Source organism: Jaculus jaculus, unplaced genomic scaffold (genome assembly GCF_020740685.1).
Source record: "Jaculus jaculus isolate mJacJac1 unplaced genomic scaffold, mJacJac1.mat.Y.cur mat_scaffold_45_1_1178333_arrow_ctg1, whole genome shotgun sequence".
Taxonomy (NCBI): domain Eukaryota; kingdom Metazoa; phylum Chordata; class Mammalia; order Rodentia; family Dipodidae; genus Jaculus; species Jaculus jaculus.
The window spans coordinates 251,482-279,335 of NW_025423498.1; the positions used below are offsets into that span (position 1 = coordinate 251,482).

Here is a 27,854-nt window from a genome sequence, read left to right on the forward strand (position 1 = left end):
CTTTCTCTGCGTATGGTGGGGCATGAAATACCACAAGTTGCACATGCATTTTCAGATAGGTTCCAAATGTGAGGCAAAACCCTTTTGTCAAGTATTGATTATGAAACTGACATGAGTGAATAACAGGAATGGATAAATGGAAGAATCAAACCTGAGCCTATAGAGTGCACAGGTAACTACCTTTAACCACCGAGCAATCTCCCCATTTCAAGAAACATCTTTTAAAAATTGAAATCATTTGTTATAGTAACAAAAGTATAATATATGGCAAATTGATGTATTTGAGTTATTTTAAAGTACTGAAAGTTTCCCACTAACAGATTTCAATTTATGCTACCTTTGAAAAGAAACAAGAGGCAATGCACGTTCAGATTCCTGCAGAGTTGCTCGTCTGACTAAAAGTATGCAGCACATATTATAGTGCAGTCATTTGGTTTATTCCTCCACATTTTGAGAATGCCACAGAACATATACTCACAGGACAAATGGGTTGACCACTCTCACATCCTGTGGTTAAGAAAATGAAATAGAGGCTGCAGGGATGGTTTAGTGGTTAAGGTGCTTGCCTGCAAAGCCAAGGGACCAAGGTTCAATTCCCCGGACTATAAGCGAGATGCACAAGGTGGCATTTACATCTGGAGTTCCTTTTCAGAGGCTGGAGGCTGTGGCACACCCATTCTCTCTGTCTCCCTTAAATAAATTAATAAAAATATTTTTAAAAAGAAAATAAAATAGAGATGTTAAATGAAAGGAGGCGATGAGCTGACACGGAGGTCAGAAGGACAATCCAAAGACACTGATGGTAAGGTCCATGGTCTTGGTCGCCCATTGCACAGAGCACAACCCATCAGTAGTGTGTGTCCCAGAAGCAGGAACTTGCTGTGTGTAATCCACCTCCATTCTTTTGCACATAGGTCACAATGTATTTAAATGGTTGCCCCAGCTTGGTGAGTTGGCCTAATGTTCATTCTACATTTGTGGGCCACTGATAGACTTTGCTGTGCTGGACAGCTTTACCACTGGCAGCACTTTTTACAACCTTCCTTACAGGCCTGCACACTTCTTCAACCAGGAAATCTGTCTCTTCAGCAACCTAGTGGCCTCCCTTCTGCCTCCAGCTGCTACCTTTGCTGCCTTTTGGTTGGTATTCCTTGTTTTTTCTATTGAGATTTCCCTGTCTCTCCTTAGCCATGGAATTTTGGGATGAATTTTATGTATCCTGAATGAGACATGGATCTTTTTGTGAATCCTGTGGACAATTGGATTTGTTGGTATTCTTGTTGTTTAGCAAATAATTAAGCTAGCTTGGAATAGATAAGTTTCATCTCACACTTTGTGATCTGTGCTTCCAGCATCTGTTAGACTTTGCATATATTCTGAGTGCACACCATATCTTCTTTCTGGGACATGGACAGTGGGTTACCTGTTATTTACATTCTTTAAGGTTTTTTTTTTTTTTTTGTATTCTGTTCTGATCAGATTCATGCATGCTCAATCCAGAGATAAGCCCAAGAGTCTTTAAACAAATTCTTAGGGTTACTTTATCTCAGCTTTTTCTTTCCTGGCACTTTCTGATTTTCTAAGGCTGTAAGTTTGACTCCAATAGTCAGAAATTTGGAGCTTTATTTAACCTTCTCTAGCACAAACTTTTGTGATTACAACTGCTTCTGGGCTCAAGTTGTGTGAGGACAGAAAAGGAAAGAGTGAAAGGAGGGAAAAGCATTGCAATCCTTTGCTTGGAGAATTTTTTCTTTCTTAGTGAGTTCAAACCACCTTTTGTGGATTTTTGCTATTACTACCATAGTATTTCTTGCAGACTGTGGAATAAGAAAGAAACAAAAGCTAGTTGATAGCTTCACATTCTTAGAACATTACAAGTTCCTCTTCTACTCTGTGCTGCTCCTCTTTCCCCTCTTGTGTGCTTGAAGTGCCCATGTCCAGGCTGCATACTGGGTGGGGAGGGGGATGGAGTGATGTCACTTTACACTCCATGCTCTTTCTATGATCAGACTACTCTTATTAAATGTTCTGACAGTTGTTCCTCACATCCCATACCCCTTTAATGTTTGTACTTGTATCAAGAGACCAAGAGTACTATACCTCATGTTCCCAGCACCAGATTGCAAACATCTCTCACAGTAAGTAAAAATAAGTTTAAGGACCGTAACTGGTACAAGAGATGTTTTTACCTTTATTTTTATACTTTTCAGTGTTCTTCAATTATTTTTATCATTAGTGACCTTTACTGTATAAACATATTGCATATTAGTCATATTTTCCACAGGTAAAATATTTTATTTATCTAGTTATGTATATGTTTCAAGGTCTCTTGTGACTGCAAGTGAATGCCTGTATGGCTTCATGGAACTGGGGAACTGAACCTGGGCCAGTAGGCTTTGCAAGCAATGGCTTTAACCACTGAGAAGTCTTTCAAGCCCATTTTCCATTTGGATTTTTGCTGCTGGCTATTCAGTGTATCCATTCCTCATGTGCTTGAGCTGTTTATCTTTATTAGGTATATGACTTGCAGTTTTGCTTCCATTAAGAATATTGCTTTCGGGACTCTCTACCCACTCCTCCCATCCACATAGCCAGCGCTGTTTGTACTTCCTTTTCTTAATCTAATAAGGTCTCTCTAAATCTTAAAAGAAAAAATAAATATTGCCTTTTAACTATGATGGTAATTTCTAATCATTGTACAGAAGCTCTTTAGTGAGCAAAATCCCATTAGGTTTTTTTTAATTTTGTTTTGTTTTGTTTTATGTTTTTGCTTTTGTTGTACTTTTTGTCCAATCTTTAAAACAATCATTGTCCACATACCCAAAACTTCACAAATGTTTTCTTCTGGTAATTATGCAGTTTCCATTCTTATGTTTCAGGCTTTAATTAATTTTTTAAAAAAGGTCTTGCTGTAGCTCAGGCTGACCTGAAATTTACCATGTAGTATCATCCTGGTTTCATGCTGATGTCAGTCATCCTACCTCTGTCTCTCAAGTGCAGGAATAAAAGATATGTGCCACTACACCTTGCTCTAATTGATTTTAAGTTGTGTTTTATATATGGGGTGAGTTCAGGACCAATTTTATTCTTTTACATGTAGATACATCCTGTGTGTAAAACCATTCATTGAAAACACAGCAGTTTTCTGACATGTGTCCTTGGCAACTTGGTTGAGAATAATTTGGCAATGAATGAGTGAATTTACTCCTGGTATCTCTATTTTCTTCCATTGGTCCATGAACTGAGTGTTCCTATGCAGGTACCATAATGTGCTACTATAGATTCTTTTTTCTCTCTATTGTTGTTTGTTGGCTTTGTTTTGGGAGACAAGATCTCACATTGCCCCAGTTGGCCTCACTGTGTGACTGAGGATGGCCCCTTAAAGTCTTTATCTTCCTGCCTGTGCCTCCCAAGTGCTGGGATGACTCATGAGTGCTGATCTGCCAGGCTGGAATTTTTGTATTTTCTTATTTTGTTGTTTATTGACAACTTCCATGATTGTAAACAATATTTCATGGTAATTCCCTCCCCCCCCACTTTCCCCTTTGAAAGCCCATTCTCCATCATATCCCCTCCCCCATCGCTCTCCTTATATCCCCTCCCCCTCTCAATCAATCTCTGTTTTATTTTGATGTCATGATCTTTTCTTCCTATTATTATAGTCTTGTGTAAGTAGTGTCAGGAACTGTGAAGTCATGGATATCCAGACCATTTTGTGTCTGGAAGAGCACATTGTAAGGAGTCCTACCCTTCATTTGTCTCTTACATTCTTCCCCCTACCTCTTCTGCAATGGACCCTGATCCTTGGAAGGTGTGATAGAGATATTTCAGTGCTGAACACTCCTCTGTCACTTCTTCTCAGCAACATGTTGCCTCCTGAGTCATCCCCATGTCACTGCCATCTGAAAAGAAGGTTCTCTAATCCAAAGTGAGAGTTGCATGAATATATGGATATGAACATTAAGAAAAGTGCTTACTGGGCAGTTTGGTGAGCATAATGTAGACATTTAACAAGACAGCAGCAGAAGTTACAAAGCTAGGTCTCATGACTACCCCTGTTGTAGGTTTTCAGTATCAGGGATGCATTCCCTCCCTTGGAGCAGGCTTCCAGTCAAATTAAAGGGTGGTTGGTTCTCCCACAACAGAAATGCCACTATTTCCTCCATTGGCTCATTTGGTGTGGCTGGCCAAATATAAGGCTTGCTGTGTCCAATGTTGATTATCTTCATTGGTGATTTCTCTTTCCCATTGAAGTGCATGTACAGAAAGCTTCTTCCAGGTTTCTGTCAGCTGGCTTACATGGAGGAGGTTTCCAGCTCAACTCTAGGATGATATCTCAGTGACCTTGCAGCCCAAGTATGTGGAGTCCTCAGCAATAGGGTCTTAACCTCTATTCCTGGTGGGAAACCAAGGGCCTTGGCAATGGCTAATAATGTTTTAAGGGCATCATGGACCTTCATGGCCAATAACTTGCTGGAAGGTATCTCATCCCTGGCACTGAAAATTTTCTACTAAAAATGTATGGCTCCTGAGTGTTCCATTTAAACTTTTTGTATAATTTAAATCAGGAAGTAGTGTGATTCCCCTAGCTGGTTCTTATTCACAATCACTTTGGCTATTTCACATGTCTTATGGTTCTATGGTTTTCTTTGATTATTTTTGTTTGTTTGTTTTTAATCTTACTTTACTTTTTCTCAATTTTTAAAACATTTTCCATGATTATAAAAAATATCCCATGGTAATTCTCTCCCTCCTCCCTTTTTTCCCTTTGAAATTCCATTCCCCGTCATATCCCCTCCCCATCTCAATAAGTCTGTCTTTTATTTTGATGTTGTGATCTTTCCCTCCTCTTATGATGGTTTTGTGTAGGTAGTGTCAGGCCCTATGAGGTCATGGATATCAAGGCCATTTTATGTCTTGAGGGATTGTTTGTTTTTTTGAGGGTAAGGTTTTCCTCTAGCCCAGGCTGACCTGCAATGTATGGTGGCATTGAACTCATGGTGATCTGCCTACCTCAGTCTCCCAAGTGTAGGTTTAAAGATATGCATGAGCTACCAGACTGGACAAAGTTAAATTTTTATTTATTTATTTTATCTTTATTTATTTATTTCAGAGTGACATTCAAAACACCATAGTACTTTGTGGGTATTATGCTATGAGCAAGTTTTGTTTTGGCACAAGGTTTTGTGTGAACATATTCTATTGGTTTTCTTTACTTTATATGTATAAGTAGAATTGTTGGGTGATATGTTAACTATACTCCATTAGTCAGACTCAGTTGCTGGATGAACTTCCAATCCAAAGTTATGGGAGGAATGGGGTTTATTTGAAGCCTACTGATCAACAGCAAGTTCTAGAATTGAAGAAGAAGCTGGTCCCTTTCACAGATGCATACAGTGAGAAAAGCAACCACCACCAAAAGCAAGCACACTCCAGGTACCCCCAGACAGAACTGAAACACTCTGCATATCTTAGGTTGCAATTCCAAATCTGCCCCTGCACCCTGGACCTTAGGATCCACCCACACAGTGACAGCAAGTAACACCACATATACTAAGTATTTTGAAGATCTCCTTGTTTTCCAAAGCAGAATATGAAGTTCTCAATTACCTTACATCCATGTTAACTTGTTACTGTTAACAGTTTCTTAAATTATTGTCTAAGTGGATTTACCTCCCTCATCATTCTCCAGTTTTATAAGGTGGCATGTCATGGTGTTAATTGAATCCCATAAATTCTGATATATTTTTATCCACCTAGAAGCATTTTCTACTTTTTCTTTGGAGTTTTCATCCACTGCCTGTTTTTTTTTTTTTTCACTGTTAGTCTCTAAATACTTATGATTTGCCAGTCTGTCATTATTGATTCCTAATTTCATTTTAATGCATTTGGAGAACATGTATTATTATTTCCATCTTATAAAATTAATGGATGTTTGGTTAAGATCTAACACATACCCTGTAGGTGGGACTGTTACATGTGAACTTGAGAAGTGTGTGCATTCTGCTAATAGTGGACACAATGCTTTGCAGGCATCTATTCGATCTAGTGCTCAACACTGTTGGACTGTTATCTAGCTGTTCTGTCCATTATGTAAAGACTGAAGTTTTTTATCTATGACTACTGAATTGCCTCATTTCTCCTTTATGTCTTTATTTGTTTTGCAAAACAAATTAAACAAAACTCAGGTCCACACGTTAATTTAAGCGAGGAAAGAAACCCAAAGCAATAGTTGGGGAGAAGCCACAGAAGTGGAAGAGCCAAGCATAGTGGTACAAGCTGGCCATTTCAGTGCTTTGGAGGTTAACGTAAGAGGATCAGGATTTCAAGGCTAGCCTAAGCTACCAAGAGCAACCCTACTTATCAAAGAATGGTAGGAGAGTGTCCAAAATAGTACTTACTCTGAAGAAGGCACTGTTTCCCAGTTCCCTGCTTCATATAGACAGCCGGGCTTCTCTGTACTCCTATTATAGACATTTTATTTTGGCCATACAAGTCAGCCTCTTATCTCTTTTGTATTGCTTCTTTTAGTTACATTTTCTATATATCACTTCATCCTGTTTATAAATCACCCAGATAGCTTAACCTGAAGAAAATAATTTTAAGACACCCAGCCATTTTCATTATAATAAAAGAAGACCCCATCTAGATTAAAGCTCAATACAGAGCCATATAAACAACAATGAAGATGTAGTGTTATTAAATATTTCTGATATTTGTTCCAACCCTATGCAAACTGACAAATTCCACTTTTTGTGCTTGCTTACATTGCAAAATAGGATTATGGGGAATGCTGGGGACTTTCCCTGACCATTGCAAAAGGGTGTGGTTTTGTTTCCTGATCTTTGTACAGGAATGTGGTTTTTGCCTATAATAATTCACTGTAAAGGTAGGACAGGGCTGCTCTTCTCCTCAGTCATCTGTTGTGAGGTAACAGTCACTGGCCAGCTAATAAGGACTCTCCTTTAAAATTCTTATTCAGGTGGTCTTGAATCTGATTTCTAGTCTTGTACTTACTACATTTACCAAGCTTCTTTTCTTTGCAGGTTCTTCATAAATTTACATCATTTTTTTCTAAACCATATCTAGCACTAACCCATATTTGGATTTCCACACTTAAAATAATGGTTGTTTGTTAGCATGGTTATGTATTGGAAACACATTTTCAATGCAACTTAGTATATTGTAAAGACAAAACAAACATCCCCTTTTTATGACCACTTGTAGTGAACAATTTTTTTCTTTACTAAGGGAATTAACTCCTACTAATATGCTGCTGGTGATAAGATGTGGCTCAGAGCTCAAGAACTTACAAAATGGGCAGTGGGAAGTGTAAATGCCTTAGTGTTTAAGGTGCTTGCCTGTGAAGCTTAAGGACTCAGATTCAATTCCCTAGTACACATATAAGCCAAATACACAAGGTGGCACATGATTCTGGAATTCATTGCAGTGGTTGCAAACCACTTTGTGTCCAGCTTAACATGGGGGATCAAACTGGGGTTGACAGGCTTGCATGCAAGGTTTTTTATTTTTTTCATATATTTTGATTTTTATGCATTTATTAGAAGGAGAGAGAGAGAAAGAGAATGGGCCTGCCAGGGCCTCTAAGCTACTGCAAACAAACACGAGATGTATGTGCCAACCTATGCCTCTAGCTTATATGGGATCTGGAGAATCAAACCTGGGTCCTCAGGCTTCACGGGCAAGTAACTTAACCACTAAGGCATTTATTGAGCTGCATACAAGCATTTTAACCACTACATATTTCTCCAATGTCTAAATACTTTTAATGTCATACAAGAGTCACTCAAATCTTTTTCCTATGTATTGAATATATTGTTGCCTCATCTGTGCCTGCATAATTATTAATATGAATGTCAATTAATTAAGAAAATAAGAATATATAATCTGTAGAGGCACAAAAACAAGGGATGGAGATATGTCTCAGTGGTTAAAAACATTTGCTTGCAAGACCTAACAGTCTGAGTTGGATGCCACAGTGTCCATGTAAAATCAGGTGCACCAAATGGCACTTGTACTTGGAGTCATTTGCAGCAGCAAGAGACCCTAGTGTACCCATTCCCTCTCTCTGTTTACAAATAAATTATAAAAAAATATTTTGTAAACTGAGGAAGATATTTCAGGTTTTTTCATCAAATACCAGCAAATTAAAAAAACTTGCTGAGCCAGGCATGGTGGTGCATGCCTTTAATCCCAGCTCTCTGGAAGCAGAAGTAGGAGGATCACTGTGAGTTCGAGGCCACCCTGAGACTGCATAGAGAATTCCAGGTCAGCCTGAGCTAAACTGAGACCCTACCTCATAAAACAAACAAACAACAAAAAAACCTTGCAGATTAAGGATATTAATTCAACCCTTAATTTTACAGAGAAGGAAATTGAGGAACAGAGACCAGTTTCTTTGGTGTCACTTATTTGTAGAGCAATATAATTCTATTTAAAGCATACACTTTTGGGCTGGAGAGATGGCTTAGCAGTTAAACACTTGCCTGTGAAGCCTAAGGACCCTGGTTTGAGCCTCAATTCTCCAGGACCCATGTTAGCCAGATGCACAGGGGGTGCATGCATCTGGAGTTCGTTTTCAATGGCTGGAGGCCCTGGCACGCCCATTCTCTCTATCTGAGTCTTTCTCTCTGTCTGTCGCTCTCAAATAAATAAATAAAAATTTAAAAAAAGAATTTTTAAAACGCATGCATTTTTACATGTATTATTTGCAGTCCTCTCTCAACAATCTCTGTGGAGACATTATCTTCCCTGCTTAAAAAAATGGGACCATGGGCTGGAGGGATGGCTTAGCAGTTAAGGCACATGCCTTCGAAGCCTAAGCATCCAGGTTTGATTCTCCAGGACCCTCGTAAGCCAGATGCACAAGGTGGCACATGCGTCTGGACACTATTTTTAGTGGTTGGAGGCCCTGGCATACCCATTCACTCTTTCTCTCTCCTCTCTGACTCTAATAAATAAATATCTAAAAATTTAAAAAATGGGACCGCTAAGGATCATATCAGTTGTGATTTGATGAAACTCAAAAGTATTTTTTTCTTTCCTTCTCTTCTCCCTCCCTCTCTCTCTTTCCTTCTCTTCTTTTACTGATCATTAAATTGTTGAGGAACCACACTGAGATAACACAATGACTCACTGTCTCATTTCAATGCCCAACTATGACATCACAATGCTTCCATATCACATAATAAAACTAGCTTGTTCATAAAAATGCACACTATAGCATAACAATGTGACATCAGAGTGCACCACTGTGACTCACAGTGTCCCATTGTTATGTAAAAATGCTCCACTGAATCATCACAATACCCAATGTCACATCACAATGCATAGGTGTGATGTTACAATACAATACAACATCCCGCCCTGATTTCACAATGCCACACTGAGATACCACAAAGCCCCAGTGAGACAGCACAATCTCCCGTTGTGACATCACTATCCCCTACTCTGACATTACAGTGCCCCACTGTGATATAACAATGCTCAACTGTGACAAAACAGTACCCTAATGTAACATAAAAAAAACCCACTGTGATAACCCAGTACTCCACTCTTCATCAGAAAGCCCCTCTGTGACATCACAATTCCACACTGTGATATCACAGTGGTCAACTGTGACATCACAATGCTCTAATATCTCATGATAATGTCCCAATGTGACATCACAGACCTGAATTACAGCAGTATAATTTCCCAGAGTGACACTACAATGCCTTATTGCAACATAACAAACCCTCACTGTGATTTCACAATGCCCAACTATGACATCACAATGACTCACTGTCTCAAAATAATAGCCACATATGACATCACAATACTTCCATATGACATAATAAAATCAACTTTTTCATCACAAAGCTCCATTGTGACACCACAGTGCCCCACAGTGTCATTACAGTGCCCCACTGTGATATAAGAATGCTCCACAGCAACATCACAATGTCATCCTCTCCTATCACAATGCTCCACTGTGGCATCACAATATGCTTTTTGACATCCCATAGCCCCACTCTGTTTTCAAAATGCTGCACTGTGTCAGGACAAAGCCCATTTGTGACCTCACAGTGTCCCACTGTGACATTATAATACCCTAATATGACACAACAAAGCACCACTTTTTTCACAATGCCCCAATGTGATATCACACTACTCCACTGTTCATCACAAATCTCCCCTGTGACCTCACACTTCCCCACTGCAATATAAGAATGCTCAACTGTGACATCACACTACCTTAATGTAACATCAGAAATCCTCACTGTGACTTTGAGTCTAATAGTGTTTGTGTAATGTAACTGGGAGCCTCCATGTCAGGTGCATATCTGTTTAGGATTGTAATGTCCTTGTGTTGGAGTGTTACTTTAACCAATCTAACATGACCTTCTTTATCTTTCCTCACTAATGTTAGTTTGAAGTCTATTCTGTCTGATATTAGGATAGCAATCCCTGCTTGTTTGCTAGGCCAATTTGCTTGAATATAGCTGGTAGTTTCACTACACCAGATTTTAAGCTATCTTACAATGCCATCATAACAAAAGCAGCATGGTATTGGTACAAAAACAGGCATGTAGATCAATGGAACAGACTAGAGGACCCAGATGTTAATCTAGGCAGCTACAGCCACCTGAATTTTGAGAAAAATGTCAAAAATATTCATTGGAGGAAAAACAGCTTCTTCAAGAAGTGGTGCTGGGAAAACTAGATATCAATATGTACAAAGATGAAAAGAGATCGTCGTCTTTTTCCATGGACAAGAATCAAATACAAGTGGATCAGGGACCTTAATATCAGACCTGAAACTCTGAAATTGTTAGAGGAAAAGGTAGGGGAAACTCTTCAACATATTGGCATAGGTAATGACTTTCTGAATATAACCCCAATTGCTCAGAAAATAAAACCACTAATCAACCACTGAGATCTCATAAAATTAAGAAGTTTTGTACAGCAAAGACACTGTGAATAGAGCAAAATGACAACCTAAAGAATGGGAGAAAATCTTTGACAGCTGCACATCTGACAGAGGATTAATATCCAGAATATACAAAGAACTCAAAAAAACAGAACAATAAGAAATCAAACAACCCAATTAAAGAGTGGGCTATGGAACTAAATGGAGAGTTCTCATCAGAAGAAATACAGATGGCATATAAACACTTAAAAACATAACATCCTTAGCCATCAGGAAAATGCAAATTAAAACTATGTTGAGATTTCATCTCTCTCCTTTCAGAATGGCTACCATCAAGAAAACAAATGTCAATAAATGTTAGTGAGAATGTGGTAAAATGGTGACCATTCTACATTGTTGGTGGGGATGTAATCTGGTACAGCCATTGTGGACAGGAGAGTGGAGGGTCTTGAGACAGCTAAAAATAGATTTACTATATGACCCAGCTATAGCACTCCTAGGCATAGATCCTAATGACTCTTCTCACTACCTTAGAGATATTTGCACAAGTATGTTTATTGCTGCTCTATTCACAATAGCTGGGAAATGGAACCAGCCTAGATGCCCATCCACAGATGAATGCATAATATAGATGTGGTACACTTACACAATGGAGTTCTATTCAGCATTAAAGAAATATGAAATTATAAAATTCATAGGGAAATAGATGGATCTTGAAAGGATTATACTAAGTGATGTAACCCAGGCCCAAAAATTCAAACATTGCATCTTCTTTCTTATATTAGGATCCTATCCACAAATGAATAGACTGTGTGTGAGCTGGAACCAAAATCAGTAGCAGAGGCCCATAAGGTAGAATAAAAGGCTATTAGGGAGGGAGGTGAGGGAAGGACTTTAGAGGATGGTATAATATATATGTAAGTAGAAAAACAGGTTACAGGGAGGGGAAAGGCCTAAGCTAGGTTAGGGGAAGAGATTGTATAAAAGAAAGGTAGGGGGATGGTCAATAAAAATTCAAGATATTCTAAATAAGACATATGAAAATCTACTTTCTTGAATAATGGCACATCCAGACACCATAGATTGTTACTAGACAATTTTAAGTGCCAGAGATGGGATACCTTACAGTGATCTGTTGGCCAGGGAGGTCCCTGTTGCCTCCAAAACATTATAGGCTATTGCCAAGACCCTTGGTTTCCCAAGAAAGAGATGGTAAGACCCTATTGCTGAAGACTTCACATGCATGAGTGGCAGAGTCACGGAAAAATCAAGCTGTTGCTGAGCAGTAAACCTTCTCCCTGTAGCCCAGCCAGCTGAAAGCTTGAAAAATCTGCACTGTATGTAGCCTTATGTATGACAAAAGTCATCAGTGTTGAAAAAACTTGGACACTGGAAGCCTCAAGTTTGGCCAGATAGGCCAAATGACTGAACAAGTGCAATAGTGGCATGTCTGCTCTGGGGGAAACAAACTGCTCTCTAATTGAACTGAAGGCCCACTTTATATGAGGGAATACATGCCTGGTACTGAAAACCTAATCAAAAGCCTATGGCAGGGGAAATCATGATCCTTAGGAGTATAAAGCCTGCTTTTGTCTGGATAAATGCATATATTACTCTTACCAAATTGCCCTGAAAGCACTACATTTTAATGTTCATATTTATATAATAATGCTAACCTCACTTCTGTTTAGCGAAGCTTCTCTTTTCAGATGGCAATGACCACTGGGATGATCCAAAAGTCAACATAGTGCTGAGAAGGGAGGGAGGAGTGTCCAGCACTGAAACATCACACACACTCCAAGGCTCAGGACCATTGTGGAAAGGTGGAGGAAAGAATGTGAGAGCCAAAGGAAGAATACTTCTCCTTAAATACAACTGTCTGGACAGAAATTGGCCTTGATATCCAAGACTTCCCAGTGCCTCGCAATACCTACACAGGACCCTTATAATAGGAGAAATAAAATGATGACATCAAATTAAAAGAAAGACTAATGGATAGACATACAGGATATGACAGAGAGCAGAGCTATAAAGAGCAAAGCAGTGGAGGGGAGGGAAATACCATGGATTGTTTCCTCTAAGTATAGAAGTCATGTATGTGTGTGTGTGTGTGTGTGTGTGTGTGTATATATATATATATATATATATATATATATATATATATATATATATATATATGGTATATAAATTTAAAGGTTGAAAAAAAGAAATGAATAGGAAAGGGGACTGTCCCAGGCCACACAGGTCAAGGGGAGAGTGATGTATGGGGAGTGGGATAGGCAGTCAATACCCAACACGGAGATCTGCAAGGAAAATGTCTTACCAGAGTAGGATAGTAGGACTGACCAACTGGACTCTGTGTGGATCACAAATGAGATAGGCCTTACTGCCAGCAGGACTGTGACCCTGGGCTCCTCTGTTGTGATATGGAGAGTGTTGGTGGTGCTGTGTTCCCAGGCCACCGTCAATCTTCAGCCACCAGGCTCAGAAGACCAGCAATTGCATCTTGTGGTGGACGAGAGAAAGGGGCTAGCCTATATTGTCAAAGCACAGAAGGACAATCAACCTCTAGCAATTTCATAATGAGGACAGGGTCCTGGAGGTGAGTGTGCACTGCGGCAGGTTTTCTCAGTGTGGCCATACTTGAAGCAGGGTGTTGGTGGTGAGCGAGTTCTTTGGAGGAGGCCTCAGGGCCACAGCCAGGAGCTGGAATTGCTGCCTGTCTCTGGCCACTCTCTCAGTCTGTTCCTGGTCCTCTCTGTTATTAAAAAATTTAAATGCCAGGTCAACCAGATCTCTCTGAGGGGTTTGGTGGCCCTCTTCTAAGCATTTAACATTTTTAGTTTTTCCTGATGTTACAGGCAGGTTGGGACAGGAAATGGGTATTGAGAACTATCATGCCCTCTTGGGAAGCAGGGCTGAGGCAAGCGTATTTGTTGAGTGCCTCAGTTAGGCATCACATAAACTCCGGTGCCTTTTCATGAGGCTTCTGGGGAAGGGTACGGAATTTGTCAAAATTAACAAACTTATGGGATGTGTTTTTGAGGCCAGCCAAGAGGCAAAGAATATTTCTATCATGGGCCGCCCTTCCTGGGAGTTAGCAGGAGCATAGTGTTCCCAGTCAGGGTCCTCTCTGGGAACAGCCAGTGTCCTTACTGGGAAAGTTTTATCAGTTAACTGAGCCTCATCAGCATGAGCCTAGGCAGCCACCCACACATGTTCTCATTCATCAGGAGTGACAGTAGACGAAAGAACTACAGAAACCAAACCCGGTTAGGTCATAGGCCTGGGTGAGATAGCAAAATTCTTTGCCATCAAGGTGTATGCAGAAGTGCAAGCCACTGTGACCCCAGGAAACTACAGGACATGGGAGGCAGAGAGACCAGAGAACCCTGAAGATCCCAGGCCAACCACCCTGGGGACATGGTAATAAATAACCAGAGACCCTGCTCAACACAAGGTGGCAAGCAGGGATCAACACTCAGAGATGTCTTCTCACTCCACACATGCACATTCACAAGCTCTCACATATGCACACTCATGCTCCTAGTCACAGAAAGCCACACAGACACCAGTGTTACAAATATATATACAACAATAGTTAGCAAATTGAGTTCAGCAATATGTCAAAAGGATAACTCATTATCTCAAAGTAAGGTTGTCTCAGAAAAGCAAAGTTAACCTAACATCTGAAATTCAGTGTAATGCATGGTCCTGAGAAAATAAGAAGAAATGAAAAGCAATTGACAAAATTCAATACCCAATCTTTTTTAAGAAAAAAATTCAAAAAACAAAGAATAGAAGAAAATTTAAAGAATTATATAAAGCACACACTTAACATTAGCAGTGAAATACTGTAATCCCAAAATAGATAGAGTTCAATGTAATATTCAGTGTTTTACTAAAGTTAGTGCATTAAAAAAGTCCCTTTTGAGAAGAGTAAAGTAAAATTGCTATATATATATATGCCATTTATGTTTAGGAAATCTTAAAATTAATCCCAAAGTCCAGTAGAATGAGCTTCACACAGGTACAGGATATAAAATCAACATACAAAAAGTATTTCTATTTTTATGTACTAGTAATAAACATTTGAAAATTTATACTTTAAAAGCAATAGTATTTGTAGTAGCAACAAAACTTAGAATATTTTGAATATAACTGATTTTTTTAAAGTGAAGACCTTTACACTGCAAAGTTAATATATATTGATGAAAAATGTTTTAAACTCAAATACAGATGGACCTTGTTCATTGGTTAGAAAACTCAGTATTTGCTAGATTTAAGGCAATCATATCAGAATTAAAGTAGTATTTTTGTGAGACTTGACGGGTTTCTTCTAAAATGCATATGGAAATTAAAGCATATTAAAATGACAAAATAACTCTAAAAAGAGAAAACTAAATAATGTTAACTTGTTTTAAGAATTATTATAAAGTTGTTATGGTATCAAGAAGATATGGTATGAGTATCAGGTGAACAGTGAAGTCATTAGAGGTGACTGCATGCATATGAACAGCTGGGTTTGAACAAGACAATGCAGTGAAGAAAGAACTCCCTGCAAATTGATTCCAGATCATTGGATATTGAGGAGAAAAAAGGAAAAACATGATGACCTTCTCTCATGATTCCTGCTGAGTCCTTCATATAAACTCCAAAACTAGAAAACTTCTAAAAGGAAACAGAAGAGTCTTTGTTCCTTGGGTTTGACATGGATTTCTTAGCTGTATCATCAAAGGCATCACCTGTAAATGAATATGTAAATTGGTAATAACTTCAGCAAAGTGTAAAACTTCTGTTTTTCAAAAAAATATATAAGAAGTCAAGGTCTGCCACAAACCAAATTAAAATATTGGGAAAGTATTTTTCCAATAAAATCTTTGGTCCAGAACAAATAAAGGAGTCTTAAAGCTCACCAGAAGGAAGAAAAACAATTAAAACCTGGGCTCAATATTCTACAAGACACATTCCTAGGGAGAAATGCTAGGCTTCGTTCACTGTGAGAAAACTGCAGCTGGAAACCTCAGTAAGATTCCATTAAACACCCAGTAGAACAGTCAGTGATTTCCTAACTGTAGGAGAGATGAGTACCATTGTTTCCTCCTTTTAAAGTCAAACAAATAAAAAGTATTTCCAGACAAACTGACTTACCTAAGATTTCTCCTCCAGTAAAGGCTGAAGTGACAATAAAGCCCAAGACTACACTCTCCAAAGTTTACACTCATTCTACGACATGCTAAGTAATCTTTAAGTATCTCATTTAAAATTCCATGTGTCTTATAAATTGTAAGCTTATTAATGGATTTAAAAGCAACACATACTTTTAAAGCGAAGCAATTGAAACCTTTGTCCTAGCACACCATTCCTCGTTTATGCCGTGTTACTCTTCTGGCAGCAGAAGGAAGATGGCGGTGATGTTGCCATTGTCTTTGTGGGTCTATGAATTTAATAGGCACAGTTTAAATCTGAAATACAGTTTAAAATAACTGGAAACACAACATTTTCTCTGGTGTAAACTCAAGTGTATGTTCACTATAATAATGGGTTCAGCAAATTCTGTGGTGAATTTTAATAAGATTGATTTATTGAACTTGTGAAGTTTTTTTTCTAGGATTACTATAATCTAAAGAAGTTCTGAAGAAGTGACAATGTAAGGCCTTCAGCCTACATCACTGTATAGGTGATCTCTTCCAAGTGAGAGTTTTCTTCTTCCATTGCAGTCTGGCCAGGTCATACTTTAATATGGCGTATAAAAGGGGAGACTGTGGACATCCTTGGCTGCCTTTCAGGGACTAGCCATAAGGAAGAAAGCACGAAAACACAAGCTCTCATCCTACTTTAATGAAGCACAGACGCAGCAGAGCTCCTGCCTAGAGTCAACAGAGCCTCTGTCTGCTTCTGTTAATGGGTAGAGCTCCAATCCCACAGCTCATGGGCCATGAAGGCTGTGGCACTAACATCTTTCTCTTCTTCCCTCTTGTATTGTCAACAAACTGTCATGCCAGCCATCTTTGCTCTCTCCACACTGGTTTTATCATTTCTACTTCTGAAGAGTATTGACTGATGGCATTAATTTCAAGAAATCTGATAGTGGAGAGCAAAATCCTCCTATCTTCCTGGCAGGTTTTCAAAATTCCTATAATTCTCTCTACAGCATGTGTCTATGCAAAGGGAAATTGATGTCTCTAAGTCACTAATTTTCTGATTCAGTTAAAGATTATGATACACATTGTCATTTTTGCACTGAACTTCTTGAACTACATGTATAAAATGTAATTTCTAGTGTAAGAAGGCCTAATTACTTATCCTGTTACCAATTCTTATAGAATTAAATGAAAACTTTGTCTTGAAAATCAAAATCTCACTGATGATGGTAGTACATGTCTGTAATACCAGCTTTTAAGAGGCCTTAAGGCAAGGGGATCTTGATTTCAAGGCCAGCCTAGGATACAGAGGCCCTACCTCCAAAACAAAAAATTAAGTCTCCATATCGTCTCAGCAGAAATGCCATCTTTGCCTGAAGTACAAAAGGTAATGGAGTAAGAGTTGTAAATAGCAAGTTCATATTAGAAACTTACTGAGCCAGTCAGGGAATACCAGAGCTGATCATTTGAAATATGCTTGTTAATTGTTGTGATGCTCAACGTTCATGGTGTCACATTAAAGAGCTTACAGTGGTAACTTTGATAATTACAGTTTCCTTTTTCCCAGAAGCTTTAACAATTACATTTTGTTTTGATAAAGGAGACATTGGGTGAACGCTTCACTCCTGTAGAAACACCAAACAGGGGACTCTTTAAAGGTTTGTTTGGAGGTGGTGCACAGCCTCTTGATAGAGAAGAGTTATGTGATTCTATTTGTTTAACTTGGGTGATATATTTTTAAGGCAAAAATGTTCATTCCAGGGCTGGAGAGATGGCTTAGCAGTTAAGCGCTTGCCTGTGAAGCCTAAGGACCCCCGTTCGAGGCTCGGTTCCCCAGGTCCCACGTTAGCCAGATGCACAAGGGGGCGCACGCGTCTGGAGTTCGTTTGCAGAGGCTGGAAGCCCTGGCACGCCCATTCTCTCTCTCTCCCTCTATCTGTCTTTCTCTCTGTGTCTGTCGCTCTCAAATAAATAAATAAAAAAAAATTAAAAATGTTCATTCCATTCCAATTTTTAAATTATATTTACTTTTTTCATCTTTCTCACAATTGGTATATCTGCTTTAACAAGATTCATAAAAGTACCTTGTCATTCATTCTGTCCCAAAGAAAGAAATACTTTCCCCAGGTAAACAAAAATCAGAAGAGCTTCAAGTGTCTAAAAAGGAATATGCACAATTTTAAGTGAAAAGCATTCTATTTACATATGATGTATTATTATGAATTTTTATTGTTATGATGAATTTTTTATGTTAAATGTGGTCTGCATCATTTTATTCCAGTGGTTGCCTTTAATTAATGACTATTAGATTTCTGTCACTTTGACAAAGTACCTGAGAAAATCAATGTAAAGGGAAGAATTTTTTCACTACTTGGAATTGCTAGGGAAACACTCTACTATTCAGATTTATCCCTACTGAGATTTATTTTTGCTCATGAATTCAGGGGTTTCAACCCACAGTTAGTTTGGGCTGTGGTCCCAGGGCCTGCTGTGCAGGAGAAAGAGCATCATAGTTAACATAGTTAGCAAAGCTTCTTGTCTGCTGGTGTCTATTAAAAGGAGGTAGTGGAGTCAGAGTCTCACCATCCCCTTCAAAGACAATCCTCCACTGCCCAGCCTTCCTCCACCAGGTCATACCTCTGAAGGTTCCACCACTTCCCCGAGGTCTGAGACAGTGGAAGATACCTCAGATCCAAAGCAAGGCCCTTAACATTAAAAAGGTCTTAAATGTAATCCAATTTACAAAACCTCTCAAAGTCTTCATTGTGTTACATGATCATCTAGCATAAAATTTGGTTCATACACTGCCCTCCACATACTTGACATAAATTAACATTTGGTTTCTGAGTAGACTAATCAATCAATCAATATTAATGTTCGTTTGGTTCTTCTTTTGTTTTGAGTCATAATCTAACTCTGAGCCCAAGCTGACCTGCCACTCACTCTGTAGCACAGGTTGGTCTCAAATTCAAGGCATTTCAACTAGCTCAGCCTCCTCAGTGCTAAGACTATAGGTGTACACCACTGTGCCTGGATTGAGCTGTCTGTTCTAGAATCTTTTCCTCTTCTGCTAAAATTTCAGAATTTTCCTTTTGTATATTTCAATGGAGAAATGATAACACTGAATGACAGTAAATAGCAGTTTAGTACAGTTTTATTTTTAACACTTACTCAATGATGGCTTCATAGTGTAACTCAGTCAAAGGCAAGAAAGCTATTCTTGTAAATGGGGACTAAAAGTTTAGAATAACATTCTCACTGAGAATAGTCTGTAAAATCACATAAAACTTTGGTATATTTTAGAAAGTTGTTGAGAAGAACTAATCACACAGAGAGCAATGTGTAAGAATGGCAGTGTCCATGGAGAAGGACAGAAAAGCAGAATGGCAAGCCTGGCAAATTGGGCCACTTTGTCCCAGGAGTGCTTTTCTTAGTTGAAGTGAGAGGCTGAGAGGGAGAGAGAGAGCAGTGACAGATTGCAAGATGAGCACTTGGGCCCCACAAGGGCTGAAACCCTGGACTAATGACTCTGTAGAAAGACTTTTTATTTATTTATTTATTTATTTATTTATTTATTTATTTATTTATTTATTTTTCCTGTTTAATCAACTCATATGTTCTGTTTTTTTTTTAATTTAATTTATTAGTTTTCTTTTCAGTAAATACAGGCAGTTTGGTACCATTATTTAGGCTCATCTGTGATGTACCCCTTCCCATTAGACCCTCCTTGTTAATGAAAATGGGTCGTGCATTGTGGCGTTAGCCCCCAGTTATTGGTATGATAAATGTCTCTGCAAATCATGACCCAACATGTGGCTCTGACATTCTTTCCGCCCCCTCTTCCGCAAAATTTCCCTGAGCCATGTTGGGTTCATATTTGGTCTGCTCCAGTGATGAAGTGTTGGGGGCCTCTGGGGCTCTGGCTCTCTGATTTGGTAGGCATTGATTTTAGAAAGACTTTCAAAAGGCTACAGGTTAAGAGTAAGAGAGGGCTGGAGAAATGGCTTAGCGGTTAAGCACTTCCCTGTTAAGCCTAAGAACCCTGGTTCGAGGCTCCATTCCCAGGACCCAAGTTAGCCAGATGCACAAGGGGGCACATGTGTCTGGAGTTTGTAGTGGCTGGAGGCCCTGGCAACCCAGTCTCTCTCTCTCTCTCTTTCTCTCTATGCCTCTTTTACTCTGTCTGTAGCTCTCAAGTAAATAAATAAAATGAGCAAAAATATTTTTTAAAAAGAGTAAGAGAGAACTGGGAGTACAACAATCTTAACACATGCACACACACATTCACACACACACTTTCAGCTCAACTTCAAATTATTTGAATGTCCTATTATGTTTTTAGTCTTAATTTAGCTTTTTGTTTTTCTAGACTGTTCAAGGCCATAGCACCTATAAGAAATAGGGGAAAATGTTCTCTAAAAGAAGATAGCGGGCTGGAGAGATGGCTTAGCGGTTAAGCTCTTGCCTGTGAAGCCTAAGGACCCCGGTTAGAGGCTCGGTTCCTCAGGTCCCACGTTAGCCAGATGCACAAGGGGGCGCACGCGTCTGGAGTTCGTTTGCAGAGGCTGGAAGCCCTGGTGCACCCATTCTCTCTCTCTCCCTCTATCTGTCTTTCTCTCTGTGTCTGTCGCTCTCAAATAAATAAATAATTTTTTAAAAAAAAGAAGATAGCAATATTCTAACTTTAAATTATTTCTACGAATGTCTAGTAAACATATAGTCATAAATAGTCTGGGGTACTAGGATACAAACTATGCTAAATAAAACTGAAAAGGTAGAAGCAGAGTAACAGCAATTCCTCTCCTGACATATATGCCCAAGGAACTGAAAACTATCTTTACACAAAGATTCCTCCAAATGCTCACCAATGCATTCTTCATAAAAGACAAAATTGAAAACTACCACATGTCCACCAGCTAATGAGTACATAAACAAAGGGTGGTGTATCCATGAAATGATTTCTCATTCAGCCATAATAGGGATGGTGTACTGGTTGGTACATGCTACAATACAGATGGACCCAGTCATTATTTTTAAAAGAGCCAACCAGGGCTGGAGAGATGGCTTAGCGGTTAAGCGCTTGCCTGTGAAGCCTAAGGACCCCGGTTTGAGGCTCGGTTCCCCAGGTCCCACGTTAGCCAGATGCACAAGGGGGCGCATGCGTCTGGAGTTCGTTTGCAGAGGCTGGAAGCCCTGGCGCACCCATTCTGTCTCTCCCTCTATCTGTATTTCTCTATGTGTCTATCGCTCACAAATAAATAAATAAAATTTAAAAGAGCCAACCACAAAAGGCCCAACACTGTATAAATCCATGTATATGAAATGTTCAGAACAGGCAAACGTTTAGAGACAAAATTGCTGAGTGATTGAGGAGTGGGAAGTGAAGTAGAAAGTGACTGATGACAGGATGAGGGTTCTTCAGTGCTCATCAATTCCATAATGTGTTATGAGTTCTATTTCAACAAAGTAATTGTAAGCTGAAGGAAATAGGATGAATCTGGAGAAATCAGCCTGTAAAGAATGTTAGGTCAGGATGTAGATTGTGAAGGGACAAGAACCAACTCTTAGGATTTTTTGAAGGAAACATGGGATTTTTATCTGTTTGAAAACTACAAATCAACTACATATTTAAATTTAAACTGTTACATTTGAAGCTAAAAATCTTAGTCTTTATTTTATGCATCCTTAAAATGAATTTTAGTTATGGAGTTTGTGTTTGTAGGCCCATTTCCCTGTTTTAAACAAGTTCTGCTGTACAAGCTAGCATCAATTAGGATAGTTATAAATATACTGTATTAGTGCATGCTGAAAATCCTAGAAGTAGGGCTGGGGAAATGGCTTAGTGATTAAGGTGTTTGCCTGTGAAGCCTAAGGACCATGGTTCAATTTCCCAGGACCCACATAAGGCAGATGCACAAGGGGGCACATGCATCTGGAGTTTGTTTGCAGTGGCTAGAGGCCTTGGTGTACCCATTCCCTCTTCTCTGTACCTGCCTCTCTTTCTCTCAAAGAAATAAAAAATACATTATAAAAAATTCATAGCTGGGTGTGATGGTGCTACCTTTAATCCCAGCACTTGAAAGGCAGAAGTGGGAGGATCACTATGCGTTCGAGGCCACCCTGAGACTACATAGTGAATTCCAGGTCAGCCTGGGCTAGATTGAGACCATGCATAGAAAAAATAAATATCCCAGAAGTAATTTAAACCCTCATATGAAAAGTACATGTTAATTATACAGTCAATATATAAATATTCTAATGATATTGTCCAATCTAAACATTTCCTTTCATTGTTATCAGGGTGTTTGCCTTTTATATTTTGCTACTCCTTTACTTTTCACAGTCTTTCAGTTGGAGAGTAAGCCTGAGGAAAGGCTTCCAGGAGCTTTGCACAGCACCTCCCAGGTCCTGGTGTAATCAAAGTTGTGAAAGTGTGGTGTCAGGACCTGTGAGTGAGCTAGTACAAGCCAAGTTGGCCCTGGATGAAAAAGAGCAGATGCTTGGAGAAAAGAACTGCAGCTCTGTTATCAAGGGCAGACTTGTTTTCGAAGCATGCACACATGCAGTGTCAAGCATAAGTCTAGGTTAAGCAAATATTTAAACTGCTGCATTTTTTTTATCTTTTGTATTTCTATGAACACATCTTTTGTATATTTGTAAATTCCCAATTTTCACCACCAGAGGGAACAAGCATATCTTAGCCTTTTCCCTCTTGCTGCAGAGTATAAATTGTGAAGAATCTGTTCACCTTCAGGGTCATTTTACACAACCACCAACATCTTCTTGGACTAGAATAAAAGTGCTAACTTTCATTAAGATCTCAGTCTGCTATTGCTTGGCCCAAGAGAAGGAAATCATTGATCTCCTTTAATTCTCCTAGGTAGATATACATAACTAAAGCTTGTAAGCATTTTGATTCCAATAAACAGTACTTAGCCTATGTTGTAAAGTAATGTGTGTGGAGATGTAGTGCAATGGCTTCAGCAATGAATTCATGAGTCTCACAGTAGGCATGATGGAGCTCAGAAACTGATGTCATGAAATAGGGATCTCGAAATAGCCCTTATGCAGACAGCTATATTTCATTGATGAGGTTGTTTTAATAATTGAGGTTAAAAATATTTACCACTCCTATATGCATGACTCACTGTCTCATAACAATGTCCAGCTATGACATCACAATGCTCCAATGTGATATATTAATACTCTACTTGTTTGTCACAATGGCTACTGTGATATCACAATGACTCACTGTCTCATTCTAATCCTCAACTGTGACATCACATTGCTTCACTCTCTCATCATAATATCCCACTGTGACATCACCTTTCATTGTTATTGTTATCATTGTTAACAATAACCTGTTGTGACATCACAAAGCCTATGATTCCACAAAGCCCCATTGTGACATCACAGTGTCCTAATATGGCAGCATATTGCCCCATTTTATGTAACCATGCTCCTGGCACTGTGATGTCACAATGAGGGTCTTTGATGTCACAGTTGGACATTATGACAAGAGAGTGGAGAGAGTGAGGCATTGTGATGTTACAGTGGACCATTTTGATATCACAGTGGGGAACTGTAATTTAGTAGAGCTTTGAAATGTCACATTAGTGTATTGTGACATCACAGTTGGATTTGTGATGTGGGAGTAGGATATTGTGATGTCATAGCGGGATGCTGTGACATCACAGTAAGGTATTGTGATGTCACAGTAGGGCAATATGATATCACAGTGGCACATTGTTATAAAATAGCTGGGCTTTGTGATGTCAGTGATGCATTGTGGGATCAAAGTCGGGCCTTGTGAAATCACAGGGGGGGAGGGTTGCATTATGGTATCAGAGTAGGGCACAATGATGAACAAGCTGAGAATTTTGATATCACATTGTAGCATTGTGATGCTATAGCTGGGCATTGTAATGAGATAGTCAATGTGATGTCCCAGTTGGGCATTGTGATGAGACAGTGAGATACTGTAATGTCACAGTGAAATATTGAGATACCATAGTGGGGCATTGTGATGCCATATTGTAGCTTTGTGATGTCACAATGGGGCCCTGTGATGTTACAGTGGGTAACAATGATTACACAGTGGGCTTTGTGATAACACAGAGGGGCATTTTGATGTAACCATGGACTGTGATGTCATAGTGGGGCTTTGTAAAATCACATCTCAGCTTTGTAATGTCTCTGTGGGATACTGTGATATCACAGTGGGGCATTGTGATGAGACTGATGGACAATGTGATGTCACAGTGTAGTATTGGGATATAACAGTATTGAATTGTGGAATATCAGTTGGGAATTTTGATGTCATAGAGAAAATTGTGATAAACAACAGAGCATTGTGATATCATAGTGGGACCTTGTAAAACCACAGTGGACCTTTGTGATGTCACATTAAGTTATTGTGACATCACAATGGAGCATTGTCATATCACAGTGGGTCATTGTGATGTCAGAAAGTGGCACTGTGATGTCACAATGGGGCTTTTTTGTATCACTGTGCTGTGGTGAAACATTGTAAAATCAGAATGGGGCTTTGTGATATCACAGTAGGATACTATGACATCACAGCTCAGCATTGTCATGTGACATTGGATATTGTGACATTACAATGGAGCATTGTTGTAGCACAGTGGGAAACTGTGATGTCACATTGGGACAATGTGGTGCCACAGTACGGCATTGTTACGTTACAATGGGGCATTTGATGAGAAAGCTGGTTTTATAATGTTATATGGGAGCATTTTGATGTCATACCTGCTCATTATCATGAGATGGTGAGTCATTGTGATGTCACAGTGGCATATTGTGAATTCACATTGAGGATTTGAGATGTCTCAATAGGGCATTGTGATGTCCCACTGGGACATTATGTTACAGTTAAGCTTGGTGATGTCACAGTGGGATATTATGATGAGAGAGTGAAGCAATGTGATGTCACAGTAGACCACTGTGATATCACAATCCTTTACTGTGAGTCACAGAGGGGCTTTGTGATGAACAGTGGACATTGTGATATCAAAGTAGGGCATTGTGAAATTCTAGTGGGGTTTTTTTTGATGTCATATTAGGGCCTTATGATCTCATAATAGAGAACTCTTATATAAGAGTTTTGCATTATGATGTCACAGTGGGGTACTTTGATAGCAATATTGGGGTTTGTAATGTCACACTGCTACATTGTGAAATCATAATTGAGCTTTTTGATGTCATATTAGAGAATTGTGAGGTCATAGTGGAATATTGTTATAGTGCATTAGGGCATTTTGATGTCACAGTGGAGCCCAGTGATATCATAATGGGCTTTTTGGTGTCACAGTGTCACATTGTAAAAACATAGAGGGGTTTTGTGTTTGCACAATTTGGTATTGTGATGTCACAGTTGAGCATTGTGATGGATGTGGCAGTGGAGTATTGTATATCTCAGTGGAGCACTGTGATGTCACAATGGGGTAATATGAAGTCAAAGTGGGACATTGCTATGTTACTGTGGTGAATTTTGATGAACAAGTTAATTTTGTTATGTCATGTAGGTGCTTTGTGTTGTATTAGCTGGGCATTATCATGAGACAATGAATCATTGTGATGTCACAGTGGGACATTTTGAAATCACAGTGGGGCTTTGTGATGTCACAATTGGGCATTGTGATGTTATACTGGAACATTATGATGTTACAGTTCAGCTTGGTGATGTCATAGTGGGAAATTATGATGGTAAAGTGAGGCAATGTGATATCAAATAGACCACTGTGATATCTTAGTGGTTAATGGTGATGTCATAGAGTGGCTTTATGATGAATAGTGGAGCATTGCAATATCACAGTGGGGCATTATAAAATCATAGTGGGATTTTGTGGTGTCATATTAGAATATTGTGATGTCACAATAGGGCATTGTTATATCACAGTTGGGCATTGGGATGTCACAGTGGGGCATTATGATGTCACAGTGAGGAATTGTGATAAACAATTTGGTTTTAATATGTGTCATATGGGGGCATTGTGATGTAATGACTGTCATTATTATGAAACAGTGAGTCATTGTGATGTCACTGTAGAGCATTTTGGTATCATAGTGGGGCATTGTGAAGTATCAGTGGAGCTTTTTGATATCACAATATGGCATTGTGATGTCACTCTGGGACATTATGATGTTATAATTCAGCTCTGTGATGTCACAGAGACACATTATGATGAGAGAGTGTGTCATTGTGATGTCCCAGTAGACCACTGTGACATCACAATGAGGAGTGGTGATGTCATAGAGGAACTTTGTGATGAAGAGTGGAGCAGTGTGATATCACATTTGGGCATAGTGAAATGATAGGCTCTCTGATGTCACATTGGGTATTGATATGTCACAGTGCATCATTGTTATATCACAGTGGGGCATTGTGATGTCACAGTGGATTAATATGTTGTTAAAATTGGGCTTTGTGGTGTCGCACTGTGGTATTGTTAATTCAGAATGCAGCTTTGTGATGTCACAATAGGGTCTTATGATGTCACAGTTAAGCATTGTAATGTGACATTGGGTATTGTGATGGCACAGAGGAGCATTGTTATAACACAGTGTGTCACTGTGATGTCACAGTGGTGCATTGTGATGTCACAGGGAGCTAATGTTCAGTCACAGTGGAACACTGTGATTTTAAGAGTGGGGCTTTGTGAAGTAAATTATGCATTTGTTATATCACTATGGGTATTTTGTTCAGTCAGTTGGTCATTGTGCTGTGACAGTTAGGCATTGGAATCACACAGTTGGGTATTGTGGTGAGAAAGGTGGGTAATTGTGATGTTATTGTTGAGATTTCTGTTGTGCCTATAGGGTATTGTGATATCACTGAAAATTATGGTGCTATTACAGTGGGATATTGTTATGTTACAGTGGGAATTGTGATGAAAAATGGTTTTATTATGTCATATGGGAGCATTGTGATGTCATGGCTGGGCATTACCATAAGGCAGTGAGTCATGATGTGGTGTCACAATGGATCATCGTGAAATTAGAGTGGGACTTTGCGATGTCACAATAGGTATTGTTACTTTACAGCTGGGCATTGTGATGTGACATGGTGTATTGTGATGTCACAGTGGAGCATTGTTATATCAAATTGGGACAATGTGATGTCACAGTGGGGCATTGTGATGTAAAAATGGGACAATGTGATGAACAAGTTGGTTTACTATGTCACATGGGAGCATTTTGATGTCATAGCTGGGCACTATCATGAGACAGTGAGCCATTGTGATTTCATGGTGGAGCATTGGTATAGTACAGTGGGGTATTGTGAAATCATGGTGGGGATTTGTGATGTCACATTAGGGTATTGTGATTTCAGAGTGAAGCATTGTTATATCACAGTAAGGCATTGTAGTATCACAGTAGGGCTTTGTGTTGGCAGTGTGGCATTGTGGAAATACAGTGGGGATTTGTGAAATCAATAGAATATTGTGATGCCACATTGGGACATTATGATGTTACAGTTCATCTCTGTGATGATTAGAGTATTGTGATATCACAGGAGAGCATTATTATAACACAGTAGGGCACTGTAATGTCACAGTAGGGCTCTGTGATGTCATAATGGGGTTTTGTGATATCTCAGTACATCATTGTGAAATTAGAGTGGGGCTTTGTGAAGTCACAATATGGTATTGTGACATCACAGCTGAGCACATTGAGGTGGCATTGGGTATCGCAATATCAGAGTAGAGCATTGATGTGTCACAGTGGGATAATGTGATGCTATGGTGGGGCATTTT

General features: G+C 39.2%; 1 pseudogene; it reads right to left on the bottom strand.

Annotated features, from left to right (window-relative positions):
• Positions 1-774: 774 nt before the first annotated feature.
• Positions 775-23,588, bottom strand: LOC123457412 (annotated as a pseudogene).
• Between the last annotated feature and the right edge of the window lie 4,266 nt (positions 23,589-27,854).